Genomic DNA, 14,415 nt, shown 5'->3' on the forward strand with positions numbered 1-14,415 from the left:
GGGCACACGCATCTGGAGTTTGTTTACAGTGGCTGGAGGCCCTGGTGTGCCCATTCTCTCTCTCTCTATCTGCCTCTTTCTCTCTATGTCTGTCACTCTCAAATAAATAAATAAAATTTTAAAAAAAGACTTGTGTCTTTGAAAGGATAAACAAGATTGATAAATTCTTAGCAAATCTGACCAAATAAAAAGAGAAGGGACACAAATTAATACAATTAGAGATGAAAAAGTTAACACCACAACAGATGCCAGAGAAATTCAAAAAAACATAGGGACATACTATAAAAGCATATACTCCACAAAGTATGAAAATCTGAAAAAAAAAATGGATGATTTCCTTGATTTATATGACCTACCTAAATTAAATCAAGATGAGATAAATCACTTAAATGGAGCTATAACAAGCATAGAGATATGAACAGTTATCAGAAATCTCCCAACTAAAAAAAAGTCTAGGCCCAGATGGATTCACTGCTGAATTTTATCAGATCAGGGAAGAACTAACAGCATTGCTTATTAAGCTTTTCCATAAAATAGAAAAAAAAAGAAATCCTACCAAATTACTTCTATGAAGCCAGCATCACTCTGATACCAAAACCAGGCAAAGATAGAACAAAAAAAGGAAATTACAGACCAATCTCCCTCATGAACATAGATGCAAAAATTCTCAACAAAATATTGGCAAATGGAATACAAGAATATATCAGAGAGAACATTCATTCTGACCAAGTAGGCTTTATCCCAGAGATGCAGGGATGGTTCAACATATGCAAATTGATAAATGTAATACATTATACAAATGGACTGAAGGAAAAAAATCATATGATCATCTCAGTATATGCAGAGAAATTGTTTGACAAAATCCAACATTGCTTCATTATAAAAGTCCTACAGAGACTGGGAATAGAAGGAACATATCTCAATATAATAAAGGCTGTTTATGACAAGCCTACAGCCAACATATTACTAAATGGGGAAAACTGCAAAGGTGTCCACTGTCCCCACTTTATTTAATATAGTACTGGAATTTTTAGCCTTTGCAATAAGGCAAGAGACACACATAAAAGGGATACACATTGGAAAGGAAGAAATCAAGGTATCATTATTTGCAGATAACATGATTCTATATATAAAGGACCCTAAAGATTCTACCTGCAAACTGTTAGAGCTGATAAACACCTACAGTCATGTAGCAGGATACAAAATAAATGCACAGAAATCAGTAGCATTCCAATATGCTAACAACAAATATACAGAGGATGAAATCAGAGAATCACTCTCATTCACAATTGCATCAAATAAATAAAGTACCTTGGAATAAACCTAACCAAGGAAGGAAGGGATCTCTACAATGAAAACTTTAAAACACTCAAGTGAGAAATTCAGAAGACACTGGGAAATGGGGAAACATCCCTTGTTCCTGGATTTGAAGAATCAATATTGTGAAAATGGCAATCTTACCTAAAGCAATCTACATATTTAATACAGTCCCAATCAAAATTCCAATGACATTCTTTATGGAAATAGAAAAACAATCCAAAAACTCATTTGGAATTACAAAAAACCTCAAATATCTAAAATAATACTGAGCAACAAAAAATAAGGCTTGTGGTATCACCATACCTGATTTTAACCTATACTACAGAGCCATAGTAACAAAAATAGCATGGTACTGGCACAAAAGCAGACATGTAGATCAATGGAACAGAATTGAGGACCCAGATGTAAGTCCAGGTAGCTATAGCCAACTGTTATTCAGTAACAATGCCAAAAGTACTCGTTGGAGAAAACACAGCCTCTTCAGCAAATGGTGTTGGGAAAACTGGATATGTATCTGTAGAAAGATGAAAATATACTCTTCTCTCTCCATGCACAAGAATTAAGTGTAAATGGATTAAAAACCTTAGCAACAGACAGGAAACTCTGAAACTGCTAGAGGAAAAAGTAGGAGAAACCTTTCAACCTATTGGTCTTGGCAAAGACTTTTTGAATATAACCCCAATTGGTCAGGGAAATGCAGATTAAAACTACATTGAGATTCCATCTCATTCTTGTTAAATTGGCTACCATCATGAAAACAAATGACCATAAATGCTGGTGGGGATGTGGAAAAAGAGGAACCCTTCTACACTGTTTGTGGGTATGCAATCTGGTGCAGCCATTGTGGAAATCAGTGTGGAGGTTCCTAAGACAGCTAAAAATTGATCAACCATATGACCCAGCTATAGCACTCCAAGGCATATATCCTAACTACTCATCTCATTACCTTAGAAATACATGCTCAACCATGTGTATTGCTGCTCAATTCATAATAGCTGGAAAGTGGAACCAGCCTAGATGTCCCTCAACTGATGAGTGGATAATGGAGGTATGGCACATATATACAATAGAGTTCTACTCAGCTGTAAAGAAAAATGCAGTTATGAAATTTTCAGGAAAATGGATGACCTGGAAAGGATTATCATAAGTGAGTTAACCCAGGCCCAGAAAGCCAAGCACCACATGTTCTCCTTTGTATGTGGATCCTAGCTACAAATGATTGGGCTTCTATGTGAAGAGGGGGAAAAAAAAAAAAAACAACACAGTAGCAGAGGACAGTAATCTAAAAAAGAGATACTAAGGGAAGAGAAAGGAAGGGAGGAGGGTACTTAATAGGTTAGTATTGTATATACGTAAGTAGAAGAATAGATTAACAGGGATGAAAAGGCCCAAAGTGATGTCAGGGAAAGAGATTGAGTAAAGGAAAGGTTCAGGAAGGGCTAATCAAAATCTAAAAGGATATAAATATATCATATGAAATCCTCCAGTTTTGGCAAGCAATAGACCCACACACATTTTAGTTCTTTGTTTTGGGTATTTTTTTTTTTTCTTTGTTTTGTGTTGGTTTTTGAGGTAGGATCTCTTTCTAGCTCAGGCTGACATGGAACTACGTAGTATGTAGTCTCAGGCTGGTCTCAAAGTCAAGCAATGCTCCTCCATCTGCTTCCTCTGCTGGGACGAAAGGTGTGCACCACCATGCCCAGCCCACATTTTTTTCATTATCAGACCAACCTTAATTAATTCCACTGGCTTAAAATTGGAGAGGTAATCTTAACTTTTCATCAGATTGCAAAGGTTACTAAGTAAAATCTGTAATTGAGATGCACCTGGTGATTGAGTTTTCCTATGTTGTTTTTGTTGTGGAAAATGTACAGGTAGGGAAACGACTTCGCCTCGTCCCACAATGTGCCCTGCCTTGCGGCGGGACCTGAGGACTCCCAGTCCTCCTCGGTGCTCAGCCCCGTGGCCAGCTTACGAGGAGGTGCGCGCGTCCGGCTTCGAGGAGTTCAACCAGGCGAAGGAGCAGCACCGCTTACTTTAGCGGTTCCAAGGACGTCGAAGGGAAGAGCTGGTGTCCAGACTGCGTGCAAGCTGACCCAGTCGTTGGAGAGGCTGAAGCACGTTCCTGAAGAATGTAGTTCATCTACTGCCAAGTCGGAGAAAGTTCTTTGGAAAGACCCAAATAATGACTTCAGACAAAACTGAAAATTACTGCAGTGCCTTCACTGCTTAAATATGGAACAGCTCGGAAACTGGTAGAGTCCGAGTGCCTTCAAGCTAACCTCGAGGAGATGATGTTCTCTGAAGATTAAGATTCCATGATGACAGTTATCCTGGCTTGCTCTACAACAAAAGAAACTGCCTATTTGCTTCGCATTTATGTTAACAATAAGTAATTGATGGTGTTAAAATCAGTGTATGTCTAAAAAATAAAGAAAATTTTTTTAAAAAAAAAGAAAGTGTACAGGTAGGTCACGGATGAGCCTAATAATGGTACCAAACTACCTGTATTTGCTGAATAGAAAACTAATAAAAAAAAAATTAAAAAGAAAAGAGCTACTGAATAGAACTTGTGTTCAGGGAACAACTCCACAAAACACCTTCACTTTTTTTCTTTGGATGTGACTTGTGTTATTTAAAAGCTATTTTCTGCCCATGAAGCATTCTAATCCCAAGGAAAAAATATATATCTAGGAAGAAAAGATGAAGAAAAACACATCATTCTGGAATAATTCACTAATCTGCTGAATTAACAGTTATAGAGGTCACCTTGCATGGGGATTTCAGTTAAGTGTGTGTGTGTATGTGTGTGTGTGTTTTCTCATTGTCTAAATCATTTTAGGTTGTTTCCTTTGGTTAACCATTTCTGCTTTTTTGAAAAATTGCCTATGAAATGTGAAATGGTAAAATACTGGCACTGATAAGGATTCAGAATATCACCTTAGGCTTGGCAAACCTAACATACACACATATATTAACATCTACATAATTAACAATAAAATATTATATGTAATATATTATATGTACATATACAATACACAGGCAATATATACATAAATACATATACACACACGTATATATATGTAGAAGGCATTCAGGAAGGAACAAGTAAGATAATTTCGTTGGGTACAGAGCAAAATTTTAGGATTTAAATGAGGCGTTTTTATCACTTTTAGTTATTTTATTTCCTTTAATTATATGCTTAGTATTTTACTTGCTTTGTATCTCAGTGAATATTCTAACAGTTGCCCATTAAGACAGTCAATCATTCTATACTTTAATTCATTTGTAGAAAGTACAGACATTTTGTTATATCTGATATATTAAAATACAAACTTATTATACTGATAATTTTATTGTTTTGATCTTTATGTATTTTTATTTATGTTTATTTTTAATTTTATGTTTTAATGTACTTTAATGTATATCAAAATTTTATATTATAGATTGTTGAATATATGTCAAATTTTACAATACTTCCTATGCCAAGAATAAAAAAATTCAGCTTTTTTCTATTATGCATGTATATTTCCATTAATGCATTCATATTTTAATTTCCTGTGTTCTAGGTCATTGAAATGGGAACTTAAAGTTTAGTGTTTATATTGTAGAAATTCTCCCGAAAGATCACTCTAACACCAGCATGTATGAAAGTAGAGAAGCTTATTACCTGGGGGCCAAGGAGCTTGAGGTAGCCTTCCAAAGAAGCTCTGATCTGAATTGAGGTTTTATTTCCACTTTATGGTTTTTTTTAGCCAAGGGGAAGGGTAAGTGAACAAATAAGGTGTGGCAATTTGCATATCAATTTTTTCTGCAGTCAGGCCACAAGCAAAATGAACTCCACTTTATTTTGTTTTAGCCTAAACTGTCTTTCCTTATTATTATCCCTTTGGGCCCTTTCTGGACAGTTCCTTCTTTGGGATTGTTCCATCTGCTGACAAAGATAAGTTGCCCTTTTTTGTGACTCTTTGTTTTGATTTTGCTTTTGTTTGCTTGTTCTTTTTGTTTTTTCAAGCTAGGGTTTCATCCTAGCCCAGGCTGGCCTAGAATTCACTATGTCGTCTCTGGGTGGCCTTGCCCTCACCATGCCCAGCTAAAAGATAAGTGTTAATTCCTCAGAAAATAGCTCTTACAGTAACTCAGTTCAACTTTGAGTTTCTTTTCTATCACATCCCCTTATGATTTCATATGTAATAGCTGATGTACCTAGTATGTTACCTGTACTTTAATCATTTTTTAATCTTAGAGTAGATGAACCAGGACAGAACCTTTAGGACAGGGGATTTTAGTATAAGTTTCGGCATAATTATTATGAGAGGCTACATTAAAGGAGTTAGTCAGTGTCTCCATGTAATCTACCTATAGGGCAGGCCCATGATGGGTACATCAGCTGTAAGACTTTCAGAGTCTTGGATAAGCATGACTTTCAGGGCCAAGCATGTGTCAGTTATTACTGGGAACACTGATATTGTTAGTATTAAACCTTGTATTTAATTTTTAGTAGTAGGAACTGGTTTATGATTATAGTCCTTGAAAATATGGATGGCAACACAAAAGAATTATTATAATTGAAAGAACTAAATTAGAACAATTTTAGGGCTAGCTTGGAATGGGTTTTGCTGAAGCCTATCATGACGTTAGGGTGGAGAATCTTCTTTTCTCAGATGGTAGTGACCTTGGGATGACTCAGAAGGTATCATGGTGCTGGAAAGAAGTGACTGGAGTAGTGAGTAACATCTCAAGCACACCTTCCAAGGCTCAGGGTCTAACGCAGGAGAGGTGGCGGAAAGAATGTAAGAGCCAAAGGAATGGTAGGACTTCTTACAATGTGCTCCCTCCAGACATAAAATATCCTGGATATCCATGACCTCACAGTGCCTGACACTACCTATTCAAGACCATCATAAGTGGAGGAAAAGAACATGACATCAAAATAAAAGGGAAACTGATGGAGATGCAGAGTAGGTAAGATGGAGAATGGAATTTCAAAGGGGAAAGTCGGGGGAGAGAGTGTGTTACCATGGGATATTTTTTATAATCATGGAAGATGTTAATAAAAATTGAGAAAAAAAATAGCTGAACAAAATAAAAAAGAAAGTCAAGAGTTCTAAAGTCCTGGAGATAAGAGAACTCAGTGACTGAAGGCAACAGGGCTCACACCCCCTCCATGAGCCCTGGGTAACCTTGAGGGTGGAAGGGAAGCCAATAAATATTTTAGTTGCCACTGTTGCCCAATATTTGATTCTGAAACAGTCCATGGGACTCTTGTCCACCAAAAGGACATGAGACCAGGCCACTGGGACAAATCAGTACTCATGGACTACCCAAAGGAAAGTAGACTTAGGGATGGGATGGGTAACCCTTTCGTTCATGGTCATCTCTGGGTGGGCACTCTTGGGGTGAGACCTCTTGACTAAAATGGGGGCACAAATCCACTTCAACCCTGATGGAGTACAGGTTCTTACCCACAATGGTCCTATACACATGTTAACTGTGTCATTGGAGGAAGACTATAAACTCTACACCTCTCCCACACAAGCCACCTGTGAAAGCCCATATCTAAAAGAACTATGGGAAAGGATTCCAGGTGAATGGGCAGAAAGAAATCAAACCAGGCTGGCCCAACATTGGGCCCCAATCATAGTCTAACTGAAGGCTAATGTCAGCCCAGTCCTAGTCTTCCAATACCCTATGCCCCAAGAGACCTAACTGGGAATAACATCTCACATAAAGCAACTTTGGGAACAGGGATAGTAGTTCCTTGTCAGTCCACATGTAATATTCCTCTCCTGCTAGTAAAAAAGCCCCACTCCAATGACTACTGGCCTGTGAAGAATCTGAGGGAAATTAATAAATAGTTGGAAGATATCCACCCCACAGTGTCAAACCCATATACTCTGCTAAGCACTCTGTTACCTGACTGCAATGTGTACACAGTACTGGACCTCAAGGACACAGTCTTAAGTCTACCACTAGCCCAAGACATTAAGCTTCTATTCACCTTTGAATGTTTGAATAGAGCAATCCAGTACGTGGATTCAAAGGACAATTGACTTGGACCAGACTGACGCAAGGATTTAAAAACTCACCCACCATCTTTGATGAGGTACTCCATGAGAATCTGGGTGAGTACCACCAGGCCCATCCCCAAATAACCCTCTTGCAATAAGTACAAGGCCTTTTCAGAGCAGCCTCAGATGAAGAAGCCTGCAGTTCAGCCACAGAAGCCTTGCAGAGAAAATTGGACTTCAGTAGTATCAAATTTCAGCCAGAAAGACACAGCTCTACCAGAGGGAAGTAATGTACCTTGAGTACATACTCAAGGTGGGACACCATCTGTTGTCTTGAGCCCACAAAAAGACAATCCTCAACATTCTCCACCCCAGAACCCGGCGACAGGTACGTGAGTTTTGGGGGTCATGGGATTTTGTAGACTCTGGATACCCAGATTTATAGAGATTGCCAAACCTATGAGGCCACAAGGGCACAAGAAAATTCCCTTTAATGGATTTCAGAAAGGGAAATGGCCTTTCTCCAGTTAAAAACATCCCTCCTTGAAGCACCAGCATTAGCTTTGCCAGACATCCACAAACCTTTCCATCTTTACATTGATGAGAACAAAGACATAGGTAAAGGGGTATTGACTCAAGCTCTCAGCCCTTGGCAAAGGTCAATTGCCAACCTACCAAAGAAATTAGACCCAGTGTCAACAGGATGGCCCCCAAGCCTCTGAATAATAGCAGCCACCACTTTATTAGTCAAAGACTCAGATAAACTGACTTTGGGCCAAACCCTGAGAGTGACTATTCCTCTGGCAATTGAAGGAGTGCTAAAGCAGCCCGCTGACAGGTGGCTAACTAATGCCAGACTGACTCATTATCAGGCTATTTTTTTCAACCCCCCCATGGGTTCAATTTGCCATTAGTCTGGCCCTCAATCCTGCAATGCTGTTACCTGACCCAGACTAGACAGTCCAATATATGACTGCTTGGATATCTTGAGCAGTTTACAAGGGACCCCACCAAATGTCAAGGACAGTCCTCTTAAAGGGGCAGAGCTGACCTGGTATACAAATGGAAGCAGCTTCCTTAAGGATGGTGTCTGGTATGCAAGAGCTGCAGTGATAACATAAGAAACAATTGTATGGTCAAAAGCCCTCCCTCCATGTATGTCTTCCCAGAAAGTTGAACTGATAGCCCTGACCATGGCCTTACAGATGGGCCAAGGAAAGAAACTTAATATCTATACTGACAGCTATTATGTTTTTACTATGGTACATGTTCATGGGTCCATTTAATAAAGAAAGGGGACTATTGACAGCAGAAGGAAAAACCATTAAAAATAAACAGGACCTCTTGTGGGCTATATGGCTCCCCAAAGAGATAGCAATCATGCACTGCCCTGTTCACCAGAAAGGGGAGGATACTATTTCCAAAGGGAACAATAGGACTGACAAGGTGGCTCAAGAGGCAGCCCTCCAAATCGCTACTACCCTAGTGGCAAAATTACCTCCAATGGTGGTGCCCACCTTGCCAGAAATGCCAAACCACAGTGATTCAGAACTACAGAGGATTGAGACTTGCACAGCAGCCTATAAACACAGGGATGGTATAAGATTCCTGATGATAGCCAACTCATCAGACAAATACATCAGAGTACTCATCTAGGACAACAAAATATTGAGGACTTACTTAGATAGGCCCACATTAAAGTCTTTGACTTGAGACAAAAAAACAACAGAAGCCATAACCCAATGTCATGCCTGCCTCCTAGTAAATCCAAAAAGTGGAGTAACCCAGTCAGGAACTAGGGAAAGGGGACCCAGCCAGGAATAAATTGGGAAATTGACTTCACAGAAATAAAACCTGGTTTTTATGGATATAGATATTTACTAGTGTTCATAGACACCTTTTCAGGATGGACTGAAGCCTTTCCAACCAAGAATGAGATAGCTTCAACTGTGGCTAAAAGACTCTTAGATGACATTATACCAAGCTTTATTCCAGGTACAAAAGCAACTCTGGCCTCAGCTACAGGACATTTATGAGAAGACACTTTCACCCATATCCCATGGATTCAAGATGGGAGATCTAGTGCTCATCAAGGGACACCAGAGAGAGACTCTTGAACCAGGCTGGAAGGAACCCTATACTGTGATCCTGACCACTCCAACTGCAATCAAAGTGAACAGAGTTCTACCTGCATACACCAATCTCATGTGAAGCCTGTCAACTCACAGGCAAACCACCCGGACGACTGCACCCTTGAAGAAAAACCTGGGTTGAGGCATACTGTTGCACATCCATGAGACCCATTCAAACTAAGGATTCATAAGCTAGAAACTAAGACTTAATAATGGCTAAATCTTTTTATGCAATGATAATCTCTTGTTGCTTAATAACCTCTATTGTTGCAAACCCACATCAACACTATAATTTTACATGGATGCTTACTAATATGGACACAGGGAAAATAGTCAACTCTACTTCCCATTTAGCACCTCCTGGAACCTGGTTTCCCAATTTGATATTTGATTTATGTGACTTAATAGAATACTGGGATTATGCATACATAGATGATGATGGGGAACTTGGTGCCTCCCCAGCCTATGGATATAACTCACCTGATACCCAAACTAATATGAAAAGACAGGTTTTCTATGCATGCCCCAGTCATGATAGAAACCCCGAGCAACAAGCTAATTGTGGTGGCCCAGAATCATGTTACCGTGGCTCATGGGAATGTGAATCAATGGGATCTATTAGCCCCCACCCCCCCTAAAGCAGATCACATCACTGTTACTAGAATCTCTTGCTATTAGTCCCAAGGATGTAATAAGCTACTGATTAAATTTACTGATAAGGGGAAAATTGACACTAAATGAGAACTTGGTAAAAACTGGGGATTAAGGTTATATATAACATGAAGGGACTCAGGGACATTATTCACCCTTCAGCTTTATGTCCAACTATTAGAGACCACCAAGGTTGCTGCAATACTTGTGGGACCAAATCCCATTTTGGCCTTGCCTCCCATCCCACAACAGCCCATGTTATCTTTCCCAATCCCTGACAGTTCCCTTGCTACAAGCACTAATATGCCCTTGGCTATGCCACCTCCCCAGGTTTCAGATGCTGCCCCAGCATTTGAGTTACAGTTACTCAACTTCATCTATGGATTCCTCAATTCCACTACTAACCTCACTAGGGAGGACTGTTGGGTTTTCTTAGACCAATAGCCCCCTTGCTGTACTGGCTGGGCCACTACAGGGATCCTGTCAACCCCAATGACAGGTCCACTATGATATTCATGGGGAAAGTCCCCAGTCCTTACCCTACAATCTGTCACTGGGAAAGGACTATGTGTGCTAGGTGTAGGAGGAAAACTGGATAACTTCCCCCATCTCAAACATCTCTGTCATCACACTCTCACTGCAGACACAGGTAACTTCTTTCTGGTGCCCCCTATTAGAACTTGGTTTGCATGCATATGGGACTAACTCCTTGTTTTCACCTGCAGAGCCTTCAAAACACTACTGATCTATGTATCCTAGTTACTCTGTTTCCTCAGGTTTACTACCTCCCTTTTGATGACTATATAGAAACCCTAGAATATCATCATTACAGACAGAAATATAATTTTGGAATACCAGCAATCCTTCTTACAACTTTGATAGGGACTGGTATAGCTGCAGGGATTGGTACTGGTGCTATGGCCATAATTAAAGCAGACCAGACTCATCAGGCCTTGACTTACCTAATAGATTCTGATCTTGCCCAATTAGAAAAGTCAGTTCATTCACTGGATAAGGTGGTACTACAAAACAGAAGGAGACTAGACTTACTTTTCTTACAGCAAAGGGGACTCTGTCAGGCTTTAGGAGAGCCATGTTGTATCTATATCAACAATTCAGATGTTATTAGGGATAGCCTGGTTATAGTCTAGAAGAGACTAAAAGAAAGGGCCAAAATTAGACAAGAAAATCAAAACTGGTAAGAGTCACTATTCAACTGGTCCTACTGGCTAATGACCCTTATCTTCTCCCTAACAGGCCCACTTATTCTCCTGTTGCTTGCTCTTACTTCAGACCATGTATCATCAATGCAATAATCAAATTTGTCAAAGAACGCTTACCCATAGTACAACTAATGGTCCTGAGTCAACAATATCAACCTCTGGAAACATTTCAGGGATTTGAGATGAGACTGTGCTCAAGGGGGGAATGAAAGAACTAAATCAACACCATGATAGGCTTCAGCAAAACACCTAGAACAAAGGGCCATTAATCAGTGACTGTCCTAGCCAGAGAAAAGCTGAGTCACTTCCTGGAAATGCAAGGTCTCTTGGCCCCAACCAATCAAGGATGTATAGTTATAATTATAATCAAATGCAACCCTTGTTCAAATTAACCAGTCAAATTGTAGAACTAATTGCCCATCAAAACCTTCCTTAGTTATGCTTAAAGGAGCCTGCGAGCTCCTCTCAGGGTCACCACTTTTATATGAGTGGTTGAGCCCCACATGTTGGCTGACTCTTCAGAACAAGCACTCTTTGCTTTTGCAAGCTATTTGAGTTTGGGGTTTTCTTCAGGGATTCTCGGACCCTTACATAATAAAATAAAGCCAAGGAAAAAAAGCTATGGGGGCTGTTTTGTACAAGATCAGTAAGCAAGAGTGAATGTGATCAATCCTATTATGAGGAGGAAAGCACAGGAAATTTCTGTAGTTAGAGGGAGGGGGTTGTACTACATTTCTTAAAAATAAACATACTTTTGTTTTAAGGAAAAGGATGTAATATGAGGCAATAGTGAAAAAGTTTATCCATTTAGGGGTGAAAAACAAAAGTTTCTTGGAACCAAAGGGTTTTTATGTTTGCTTGTTTTGTTTTGTTTTATGGCACCCACAAGGTTATCAAATGAGATGAGCTCATTTTTAGGTCAGAACAAAATGGAGTCACCCAGGACAGCAGGAGGGCAACAGAGGTGTCATTCACATTCCTCAAGAAATTGTCCAGCCATTATTCCTCCACTGCCTAACAAGGCTTCAGGTCTACATTTACTGACCCCTTATCTCTCACTGGGTCATTTCTGGTCTCACTCTATGACTAATGTAAACAACAGTTACTTCCCCAACATAGAAATTCCTTCCCTTCCTCACCTTCCCCCCAACTGAAGAGCTTATAAAGCACACTATCAGTAACCCCAAACTAACTGCTCCACTCTTGAGAGTTGGTACTGGCAGCTCGTGTTTTTCCCTGATTAAAAACTTCCATCTTTGCCTCAGAGTGGTCTCAGTGGTCCTTGGTCACTCCTGAACCTTACATGTGGTAACATCACTTGGATAGGGAGGCTTCTGATTGCCTTCTTGGGTGTCTAGACCTCCTTTTCCCCCTGACCAGACCACTGAGTTGCCATTCGACCACCTGAAGGTCTCAGACCATCTCTGCCTGATATAGGTTCTCACAACCACCATGATTTGGTCTCAGTGTTCTTCCCTTCCTCCCTTCTCGGTGTCTCTCTCTCTCTCTGGTTGCCTCGTCTCAGGTTTCACCCCTCTCATGGAAACATGCCTGCACACCAGCTTACACCCCTCGGGCGGCTAGGCTCCAACCCCAGGTCTCCAGAAAGACACACTCTGGACATATCCAGTCTCTGGCTGTCTGGTCTACTGTACCATAAAGGATACCTTTTGGTTCAGTTGCACCATCTCGGACACCCCCTCTCCCTCCTTCTTCTCCTTCTCTATCCTGAACTTTCAACTTCCACTGACAGCTGCTTTAATTCCACAGCCAACAGCTTTCACCATTGGGAGCATAGTCACCCTCCTTGCCCACTAACAGGCTAAAAAGCAGACAGTTGTGACCTGCACAGCCTCTGCACATGTGGGAAGCAGAGGCCTCATTCACCCTAACAGGCCAAGAGGTCATTTTAATGTTCTGTGTAAACCCTGCTTAAGTTCTGGTTTATTTTTCTATCATTCTTGATTTGCTCTTTACCTGTCTCCTTAAGACATCTTATCTTTCTCTGCAACTCTACCTGGCCACATCCATAAGCTGGATAATGGGCCCAATGACCTAAAAATAATACTTTTGATTTCCAAATCCTCAATTAATTAAAACAAATGTCTGCCAATGTACAGGCAAATGGTCAACAGTACCCTATTTTTTATTCTTCTTTCTGCTCTAACTGCCATTCTCACCAGGTCCTAGCCAAAGTCTCAGAAATATGTTCTTTCTCAATGCCTTCACCATACTAGTCCTCACCCTCTGCTTTTGACCCTGATGCCATCAGCTCCTCTGGCTCCTCAGACACCCTCAGCCTCTCCTGACACTCTGCCTAGTAATAAGGTTTGATTTTAATTTCAGGAGTTGTAAAAAACAAATAGAAATTTGAAATGGGAATGTGTAACTTCTGAATAACTGAATGAATGAATGAATGAATATATGGATAAATGGTTGTCTAGAGTCTATATGAAAAGTACACTTTAAATGAGTGAGTATATATGAATATGTACGTGGCTCACATTCCTAAGGTTGCAGAATGATTTCTATTCTAAGCAGTGCCATGTCATTGTGGGGATGTTTCCCACCAAGAACACTGTACTAGATGGTATAGCCAATTTTTTTTTTAATTTAATTTATTAGTTTTCTTTTCAGTGAATACAGGCAGTTTGGTACCATTATTTAGGCTCATCTGTAATCTACCCCCTCCCATTAGACCCTCGTTGTTAATGAAAATGGGTCGTGCATTGTGGAGTTAGCCCCCAGTTATTAGTATGACAAATGTCTCTGCAAATCATGACCCAACATGTAACTCTGACATTCTTTCTGCCCCCTCTTCCGCAAGATTTCCCTGAGCCATGTTGGGTTCATTTTTGGTCTGCTTCAGTGCTGAGGAGTTGGGGGCCTCTGAGGCTTTGGCTCTCTGATTTGGTAGGAGTTGATTTTTCTCTGCGTTAATCTCCTTCCCCTTTGTGCTGGTATCCAGTTCACAGGAAAACATCACCCTTGCTTATTTCGCCAGTTGTCCTTAGTTTCAGTTGGGCCCCTTTTGAGGTATGTTGGGGCAGCTGTCTTCTTAGGATCTGCATCTATCTG

The 14,415-nt window shown here is 40.2% G+C and overlaps 1 pseudogene; it reads left to right on the top strand.

Annotated features, from left to right (window-relative positions):
• The first annotated feature begins 3,223 nt into the window (after nt 1–3,223).
• On the top strand, nt 3,224–3,632 carry LOC101615152 (annotated as a pseudogene).
• The last annotated feature ends 10,783 nt before the right edge of the window (nt 3,633–14,415 follow it).

Source organism: Jaculus jaculus, chromosome 12 (assembly GCF_020740685.1).
Source record: "Jaculus jaculus isolate mJacJac1 chromosome 12, mJacJac1.mat.Y.cur, whole genome shotgun sequence".
Classification (NCBI taxonomy): Eukaryota; Metazoa; Chordata; class Mammalia; order Rodentia; family Dipodidae; genus Jaculus; species Jaculus jaculus.